At 49.3% G+C, this 9,787-nt stretch overlaps 1 long non-coding RNA gene across 3 annotated transcripts in view; it reads right to left on the bottom strand.

Annotated features, from left to right (window-relative positions):
- Positions 1-9,787, bottom strand: part of LOC118007902 — a 62,833-nt gene that overhangs the window by 44,513 nt on the left and 8,533 nt on the right. The window contains exons 2-3 of one of the 3 annotated variants that reach the window (XR_004678519.1): positions 4,957-5,080; positions 1,569-4,695 (exon numbers count right to left, since the gene is read on the bottom strand). This is a non-coding gene — a long non-coding RNA (uncharacterized LOC118007902). Of the gene's footprint in view, positions 1-1,568; positions 4,696-4,956; positions 5,081-9,787 lie in introns of those variants that run through there. The other 2 variants (XR_004678521.1, XR_004678520.1) reach the window with 2 other exon arrangements.

Raw genomic sequence — 9,787 nt, forward strand, 5'->3', positions numbered from 1 at the left:
AATTTCCCTTTCTTTTTCCTCACCTGGGAATAGTGGCAGAAGTAAATGAGAAGTAAGTGAGAAGGTGCTGAGGATGGATGGGGAGGGAGCAAAACCATTTACCCAGTCATGGTAGATTTGCCATGGCAGAGAGCCTGGCAGGAGATGGGCCTTTAATCATTAGTTTCCCATTAAATCTTGGAACCAGACCCTCCCTGGCATAATGCTGAGGAAGACAAGGGTGATTTTATGTTCAAAAATGTTGAGACTGGAAGGGATCTTAGAACCTTCTAGTCCAGATGTTTTCCAACAGTTTTAAAGCAATGGAATCATACTTTAAAGGAAATCTTCACAAAAGCCCAGATTCTAAGAATAGATCAAACAAGAGCTATTCTGGCCAAAGGGAAGCTGGGGACCCAGAGCAGTTTGAGAATCACCGAGTCCAACCCCTGTGTTATGGGAGAGGAAACCTACCTGAAAGTGAGAGTGACTTGTCCAAGGTCACACAGCCATTTAGTGGCTTGGCCAGCCCCTGGCTCCAGCCCCCAGCCCGAATGCGGCACTTGTCTGTGAGAGCATGGTGCCCTAGCTCCTTCCAGCTCAGCACCTCCCCGTCTTGGGACTCCTCCCTCAGCCTCATGCACGTCAAACAGAAGGAGCTGTTTCCCTCAAAATGCTAGAAACCATTGGGGCCCGAGTAGTACCTCTCTGAGGCCCTGTTGCAGAGGGACACAGAACAGGGAGAGGGGGTCCCTCCCGCACTGCCAGAGGCAGCTGTGCACCGTTGGCATGAGGACAGCTCTGCTTTTTAATAGGATGCCGTAGGATCATTGGTGATGTCCCTGGGGAGGGGGGTGGTTCTGAGGATGTGTATCCAGCGGAAACAGCAGTGATGTCTGTGTGGTCAGGGTCTCAACAGGAAGCAAATGGCCTCTCAACAGGGCCATCTGATGAGAGTTGAGAAGGACCATTTACAACGCTGTGGGCAGTGTAGAGGGAAACCCACAAGGGGTGGTGAAGCTTTTACCTCCAGCCCACCAGGGGACTCGTGAGGGAGTGGTTAGCATATGGGCCACCCGATAAGAGCTGTAGCCTTTCTTTTTTTTTTTTTAAGAATTTATTTGAGAGACAGAGAGCGTGTGCACACAAGCAAGGGGAGGGACAGAGGGAGAAGCAGACTCACCACTGAGCAGGGAGCCCCACATGGGGCTTGATCGCAGGACCCTGAGATCATGACCTGAGCCAAAGGCAGCAAAAGCAGCAGCTTAACCCACTGAGCCACCCAGGCGCCCCAACTGCGCCAGCTGTAGACTTTCTTAGGAGAATCAGCCAACTCCCTGCAGGGAGGGAGCAGGGAATAAATACCCTGACCTCACGCTCCTCCAACCCCTGCCTCCAGTGCCTACCATGCGCTGAACCTGACCCGAAGCCAGGACAAAACAGCCTGGATGATACAACTCATCCAAACAGGCAAGCAGAATATATCCAAAATGGTGTCACCCCGGGGAAGCAGCAGTGTCCAGCAGACCTCAGAAAGAGCAGACCAGACTTGTTCATGAGCAAACCTGAGCCACCCAGGCACCCCCAGAAATTCCCATGGGCACGGGCCCTTTGCAGGGCTGGATGTAGGGAAGAAGCTGAGAAGTAAGGTCATGAACACAACCTCATTTGTACCTATCAGGCCTGGGGAAACTCGCATAGTCCATTACGTCTGAGGTTGGCTGTGGAGGAGAAGGCCCTGAATGCAAGGGCAGGTGAAGTCTGGAAAGCGTCACTTGGCCCTCTGTGACCTCTTCGTCCCCAGCACCCGGCTGTGTGGGCAGGACTGCAATGCAGTTCTGAAGCTAACTGCCCTGAGTTAGTGCATGCTACACGGGTGAAGGACAGTCTCCAGCGACACTGCCCTGGCTTCACATGCCAGACACAAGTTCAGGGGTCCCCAGGCCACCCATGCTTTGACCAACCGGCTATAGATTTGGGGGTTCCCACTCCCCCCGTGAGCATGTTTACTGGCATAATGCACAGAACTCAGAAAGGTGCTAGACTTACAACTTTGGTTTTATTGTAAGGGTTATAGATCAGGACCAGCCAAATGAAGAGGCCCATAGGGAAAAGTCTGGGAGGGTCTCGAAGTCAGGGTGACGAGTTGGCTGTGACAGGTCAGGTGGGTGGACAGCTCTCTCCAGATGCATCAACATCAGTTAGCCCATGAATGTACATGCAGTGATGTTTCTCAGGAAAGGATTTTATGAGGAGACAGCGGCACTAACATTTTGGAAGTAGGAAAGCAAACAGATGAGGAATAACGGACCAGGCAGACTTTTGAGCCCGATTCCAAGCCTGACTTGGAGAAAGCTAGGATGAACATTTCATACCACAGGCTCCTCAAAAGGAGAAAGTGGGAGCCCCAGGAGCTTAGGACCAGAGGTCAGGGCGTCAGACAGTCTGACTCAGACGCGTGGGGTTAAGTGCAGAGAGCTGGGAGAAGTGTGGTTTGAGGGGTAAACTTAAATATGTGAATATGTAAATATATGCTTATATATGTAAATTACTTTGAACACACTGCAAGCAGTGTTTGCCCTTGGGAAGCAGTCTCTATGTCCCTTGAGGCAGGCTCCGACTCCTTCCGGCTGGGTGCCTGCTCCTGTCTTGCCCCAGCAGAAGTCTGCGGTTTTCCTCCCCTGAGAGGGTAAGAGTGGGTCTCGGGATGGGGGCCTCTAAGTGCGGGGTACAGCATGGAAAACAGAAGGATCAAGGACTGATGTCATTGATTTTTAAACTTAAGGACTCCCGGCCCTTCTTGCCACTTGGGGCTTAAACACACATGCAGCCTGACCCCACTCTCCAGGCAAGAGCCTGGAAGATTTCTCTCTGGGGAGTCTGAGCAGCCCAAGAGGAAAAATCTAAAGACACGGCCAGCAGCTTGGGTCCCGTGGTAAACAGCTGGCCCAGATCCCCTACCATATGAGCGTGCTCCATCCATGCTCCCTTGGTTGAGGAAGTGCCACTCAGATGGGCTGGGGGGCTGGGGCAGGGGGCACTGTGAGGGGTAAATTAAAGAACTTTGGGTGGAAGGAATGGTATAACAAATGTACAGAGACAGGCTATGGAGAGGTTTTTAAGAGAGGTGTGAGGAGGGCACTGGGCCAGGGAGCAGGGCAGGCAGGAGTAAGGGAAAAGTAAATGAGGTCCAAAAGGCTGGCTGGGCCTAGCAGGTGCCTGAGAGAGCACGGAGGCCAGCAGGGACAATGGGCCAATATCTGGGGTCAAACGCCTCTTTCTGGGGCTCTATACCCTGAACAGGCTGTGCCAACCCGGGGAAACGGTGTGGCCAGCCCAGGTCTGTACCAGCAGCTTCCCTGGGGACTAGGGGGAGGACAGCCTCCAAGGCCAGTCTTAGAGGATGGCAGTTAATTTGGTAGATAGTGAGGAACCTGAGGAGAGTTGGGAAACAGGAGGGTGACATCTAGAATTGAGTTAGACTGATGGAAGAATGAATTTATGAGCCAGACTCTGGGAGAGGCAATGGGGGGCTTTGCCAAAGTCAACGGGGAAAGTCTCAGATGTAGCTGGGTCCGTATTCATGGGAGGAGGAGGAGATGGGGGCCTAGAGAACAGAAATTGCTGGAGAAGGAGTGGAGGCCTTTGGATGGGAGACAAGAATGTGGACGGAATGCAGGAGGAAGTGTTGAGCAAGAGAGAAAGCAGCCACCGACCTATCCAAATGCAGACAAATACCTGCACCAGGACAGGGGCCTTCAAACGTTAGGAAATTTTTGGCAGTCTTCTCTCCCTTCACCAGCGTAACACAGGAATTCAGGGAAAGAATTCTTTCCCTTTCCCAATGCTGTGGTGTGTTCGGCTGAGAACAGTCTCATGGACGCATCAGCTGGGTACCAAGCAAGTGTGACCAATGAAGGACCTTTGTGAAGTTGGGTTCACCAGCAAATGTTTGTCCTTGGACATTCTTCTCCCCTCAGCCTTCTGCATAAAGACTTCCCTGACGTAGATACCAATGTCCATCCTTTCATGAGGAGAGATGATGATGCCAGCAGAGTATCCAGTGAAGGAAGCAGGACCTCCTGCTGGGAGGATGCTCTTTGCCAGCATGCCTGTGAACCTCGAATTTATTCCCTACTCTTTCCTCTGAATGCAGGCATGGAACATCTTGGTTATAAGTGCAAATAATTGTCTGGAAGGAGAAACTAAAAGTTCATTATTAACCATTCACACTTTGGTTCACTTAGCAGGGCCCCGAGGAAGGAAGAGTTTCCAGGACAAATAATAATAAATGCTAATCACATTTGGAGTAAATGAAAGATTTTCACACTCATTATCTTGATCCTCAAAGTAACACTGAGGGCCTTACAGGATTATTATCTCCCTCTTACAGCTGAGGGAATCAAGACCCAGAGAGGTTAAGGGACTTGCCCAAGAATACACAGTAGTTGTTGTTGGCAGAAGTGAGACTCACACCCAGGGCGCCCGATGTCCAGTTTGGGGTCCTTTCCTCAGCGTGCATGGTGGGGAGGGGGCTGTGACGGCCCAGGTGTGGGGCAGTATCCCAGGGTAAGGTGCAGTGGGGAGGGTATCCAGAGGACCTGAGAGAGAACAAGAGCTAGGGAGCTCCTCTGGGTACACTGCCACTAGCTGGGTTGGAAGCCATGGTCAGGATCCCCTAAATTCTATCCATTGTCAAGGCCTCTTCCCTCAGCTCTGGGTGAGACAGAATAAAGAGAAGAGAATAGTGAGCAGTAAGCCCCAGGCCACCCATTAATCCCAAACCCAGTGCTCCATCCTAATTCTTTGCTCCCCTGGGGGGAGCCTGCCCTGGAGAGCCAACCTCCAGCTTTCCCAAGAGGTAAGATCACCATGTAAGATCTTGGCCCCTTTGGAGAACCCTGTCCTGACAGCATGCAACCACCCTAGCTCACAGTTCAAGGTCCCTGAAGTGCTCAGAGCTGGGAATTGACTTACCTGTGGGTGAGCCCATCATCAGTGGTAAACATGGAGGCCCTTGTTGGTATAGTTGCTGGATGCTCTCTACAACAGACTTGCCTCCCAAGCTCAGGCCCCGGACAGATGCTCACAAGAACTATGTCTGCAAGAAAAAGGACAGGGTCATAACTCTGCATTCAAATGCCTAGATCCCAGATAAGCTGCCTCCTGAGGCCAAAGCTACCTTTCCTCAAGGAAGATCCATGCACATCCCTTCCCCCATGGGAGATCCATGCACAGAGGAAAAACCCAAGAGAAGGGACAATTTATAATTCACAGGAGCTTTAACTTGACCTCAGACACTGGTGATCAAGAAGCCCTCCTTTATGTCCAAAGTCCAAGTGCTCTTTGGAGCTGGGCGCCTTCCGGCATTCAAAGAGCACTCTGAGCCCCGCCCCCCTCTGTTCCCTCTCATGCACACGGTGCCTGCACACTCACTCCACAGTGTGTGGTCCGATGCTGCTCATCTGAGGACCTCAGCTGGAGGACCCATAACCCATAATGAAACTAGATGACCATTTCCTCACCCTTTTCCAGCAGGGGAAGAATAAGAAACTGGGGGAGGCACCCCTGATTCCACCCTCAACTCAGACCACACCCTCAACGTACCATTTTAAAATAAGTAATCACTACAAATTAGTAGGGTAGGAATTCATCTGTGACCTCTTAGAACATCTTTCATGCTTTAATGTTCTTAATGGCTTAATGAATGCAATTTAATTCAACATAGCACTGCGAAGGGTTTGGGCCAGGTTCGGGGCTGGGTTCTGGTCATTCCAAGGGGTTCAGCATGATCGTTCAGAGAAGGGACTGCGGTGTCGTCAAGGAAAAACACACACACAACTCGTTACCACTTGGGCCAGTGCTAAGGTAGAGCTATGGGAGAATAGGGGAGGCAATGATTATTTCTGGACAGAGGGAAAAGTTTACACAGCAGGCTCATAGAGGAAGAGATGTTTGGGTCAGGCCTTTGGGCCTTTTCTGGGAAGGATTCATGATCAAAGGAGAGAAGCGAAATGCAGGTATGTCTGAACAAAGGTATGGGCGCTGGGAGGGCTGATGCATGCCGTATGTCAGTATTAGGTTAGGGGAGGGAAAAAATAAGGGAGCTGAGATCCAGTTTGGTCTGGGGCACAGTTAAAAAAAAGAAAATTAGGGAGCGCCTGGGTGGCTCAGTCAGTTAAGCCGCTGCCTTCGGCTCAGGTCATGATCCTGGGGTCCTGGGATCGAGCCCCGCATCGGGCTCCCTGCTCAGCGGGAAGCCTGCTTCTCCCTCTCCCTCTGCCTGCCTCTCTGCCTACTTGTTCTCTCTCTCTCTCTCTGTCAAATAAATGAATAAAATCTTAAAAAAAAAAAAAAAAGAAAATTAGGACGGGGAAGAGAGGGTAAGAGAGAGAGGATTAGAAAGAGGACTTGCAATATTGAACACCTGAACACTGTGAGCAGAACTGACCAGTTTCTCCCCTGAGGAGCAGCATCCACTGTGAAAAACCCATTGAACCAAGGAGATCATTCCCAGCTCCGGCACTCATGGCGCCAGCGGCGGGGGGGAGCTTGGATTCATGAGCTCCCTCCTGGGTCTCAGCTAGCGCCTGTACAGAACAAGGAATGCATGCCCACCATTGATGGTACTTGATACCATGTCCCTCCTAGCAGGAAACAGATGGCCTCATGAAAGGGGAAGTTGAAGAAGGCTGAGTAAGGGATTGTTTATAAAGGGATGGGCACAAAAGGGAGCCAAGAAATGGTAAAATGCCAGGGAACTGCAACATCTGGAGAGGCAAGGAGATAACACTATTCACTGTAGAGACGGCTGCCCGGCCAGACCTGTAGACTCTGATAGAGAATGGAGCCAACCACCAGCTGGGGTAGGGAGACACGCCCTGATTTCTAGGCCCCGTTCAGTGCCTCTCAGCTGAACACATGCAAAGGCAGAGGGCAAGGGAGCCGATGGAGGCAATGTGTGGAGGTCAGCTTCCAGACAGAACAGGGGAAGCAATGGACCAGAAGGAGGCAACAGAGAATATCTCACACAGGTAGCAGACTGACAAACGTATCTGAATAGTTATATGTTTGTTTTAATGTATAATAAAAGCAATGTAGCCACCCATCAAAGCTATGAGTTCATAGCTGTTATTTCTTAGGATAAGGCAAGAGTGGATCTTTATTTTATTTTAATTAATTTATTTGAGAGAAAGAGAGCGTGCACAAGCAGGGGGAGAGGCAGAGGGAGAGGGACAAGCAGACTCCCCACTGAGCGGAGAACCCTGAGATCATGACCTGAGTGGAAGTCAGATGCTTAACCGACTGAGTCATCCAGGCGCCCCAAGAGTGGATCTTTGAACGTTAAAAGTTAGACAGTTGAAAGAAAAATATGAAGTGATAGTCCACGTGGTACAAGCATACAGCAAAAATCACAAAGACCGCCTTCGTAGAACTGAAGTTTGGGAAATTCTGGGCTGGGTGATAGAGAGGATTGCTTCCATTTCTGACTCTTTTTGAGTTTTTAAGTGTCTACATGTAGCTATACCGAGTACAAGGAAAATGCTGGGAACTGTCACAGGGTATTTTCAGATCATTTTAGTTCAGTAAAATGTTATAATCATGAGTAATTATGGTGAGATGAACCCAGGACTCCCCATCATTCCACTACTCTCTTAAGATTGCTCTTTGCCTTCTTGAAGGTTTAAAAACCAACCCTAAGCCACCAACAGACACGAGCAAGAACATTCACAGCAGCACTCTTTGTTATAGTCTCTGACTTGAAACAACCCAAATGTCCATCAAGGGGATTTTATAAATTGGGGTATTTCCATACTATGCAATAATGGAAATGAACAAAGTAAAGCTTCATGCAGCAACATAGATGCAACTCCCAAACTCGATGTGAGCAAAAGAAACCAGACACAGAGTCCACACTGCAGGATTTCTTTTACGTAAAATTCGAAAGCAGGCTGAAAAAATCTAAGGGCTGGCAGTCACAAGAGTGACTGCCATCACAGGAGGAAGGTGAAGGTGGTGACCAGAAGGAGCCACAGGGCAGGCTTTGGGAAGGTAGGCAATGTTCTGTTTTTTGACCAGTTTTTGACATGGTCTGTTCATTTAGAGATAATTCATTGAGATTTGCATTGATGATTTTGGAATTTTTGGTAGGTCTCTTACCCTTCATTAAAAAAATCATTATTTTAAGTGTATATAAAGTGGAAAAGCTATGATTTTTCCTTGTTGACTCTAGGAAAATGATCACAAAGGATGAGTGCCCCTCTGGGATAAGCAGAGGTGGTGACATGTTTCTGGTGATCCAAGCCTTGGTCACTTCTCCCATTTCTACCAACTCCCCTCTCCCACCTCCCTCAACTTCCATTGCTGGTAGAGCTCCTGCCATCTACAAACATTTCACAGGTGTCCACGGGATTGGCACAATAGTGCCAATTGTTTTCTAAATCTGCTTGTGTCTGGTTGACCAGATGACTGACATTAGCCACTGTTGGAGTTTCCCTTCTTCTCCCAGGTGATGGTAGAAGAGCTCTAGACCTTATATGGTACCAGGAAAGTAGGTTAGGGTCCTCCTCTGTTTTTTGGTTACCACTTACCTCTATGTCTGGTACTGGACATCTGCTGCTTCCAGGGCCCATGGAGAGGCCCTCATCACACACAGGCCAGCCATGGTCTCCACCACAAGACCTCCAGCTTCCTGCCCAGTTGTGGCCTTTAGTGGTCAGCACTTGGCCATCTTCAGGCATTCCTATAGAAGGTTCTTTACCTCCAAGGGCATTTTAGGGGAATTGGGCATAGGTCTCACCTTCTTTTTTTTTTTTAGGATTTTACTTATTTATTTGACAGAGAGAGAATGAGAGAGAGAGCACATGAGAGTGGGGAGGGTCAGAGGGAGAAGCAGACTCCCTGCCGAGCAGGGAGCCCGATGCGGGACTTGATCCAGGGACTCCAGGATCATGACCTGAGCCGAAGGCAGTCACTTAACCAACTGAGCCACCCAGGTGCCCCTAGGTCTCACCTTCTTTAGGAGGCCATCCACTAGACGTTGGGCAAGGGAAACCCAAATCCCTAGGGTAGAGCAACCCTGAGGGGCTGAAGGGAGGAGACAATACCCCTAATTCTTTGAGGACCAGACTTAGAGGAGGGAGAAGAAGGGAGCTAATTTCTCACCGGGTTGTCTGCCCTACCCTCTGACAGCCAGGCAGTGTGCTCTATCCTGTGGTGTGTTCAAAGAATATAAGATGCCCACCTGTAAGGACTTAACAGCCTTGTTGATAATATGAGAGCATCGTTGAGTAAAGAAATGAAACCAAACCTGACCAGTCAAGATAAGTTTTGAAGAGGCAGCAGAGCCGGGAATAGCCTTGCAAGCCGACCTTGCACACTCCACCAAATCAGTGTTTCCACATCATCACTTTTATTAGTCCAGATGTCACAAGCCCTCAGGCCCTCCACGTTGAAGTTTTGTTTCACCATACATGTTCATTCGTGATGCAATTTTCTCAAAAAATTGAATTTGTGACTCTATTTTAAACTGAGAAAACCCAAAATGACCAAAACCTCAGATTATAGCCTCTCTGGAAAACCAAAGATCTGGCAACACAGGGTGCTTAACTGTCACATGGCAGCAGTTGGCAAGACCTGAGCAGTGACTGTCCCCTTAGATAGGGCTTTCCAGCTGCGGAGTCCCCTCCTATCGTCCCCACTTCCTATTGTCTCATGCCCAGCCTCCCTCACTGGGTCCTGCTCCCAGGCATCTTATCTTTTAATAATAATAATAATAATAATAATAATAATAATAATAATAATAATA

This window comes from Mirounga leonina, unplaced genomic scaffold, assembly GCF_011800145.1.
Source record: "Mirounga leonina isolate KUSES-001 unplaced genomic scaffold, KU_Mleo_1.0 Mir_125, whole genome shotgun sequence".
Lineage (NCBI taxonomy): Eukaryota > Metazoa > Chordata > Mammalia > Carnivora > Phocidae > Mirounga > Mirounga leonina.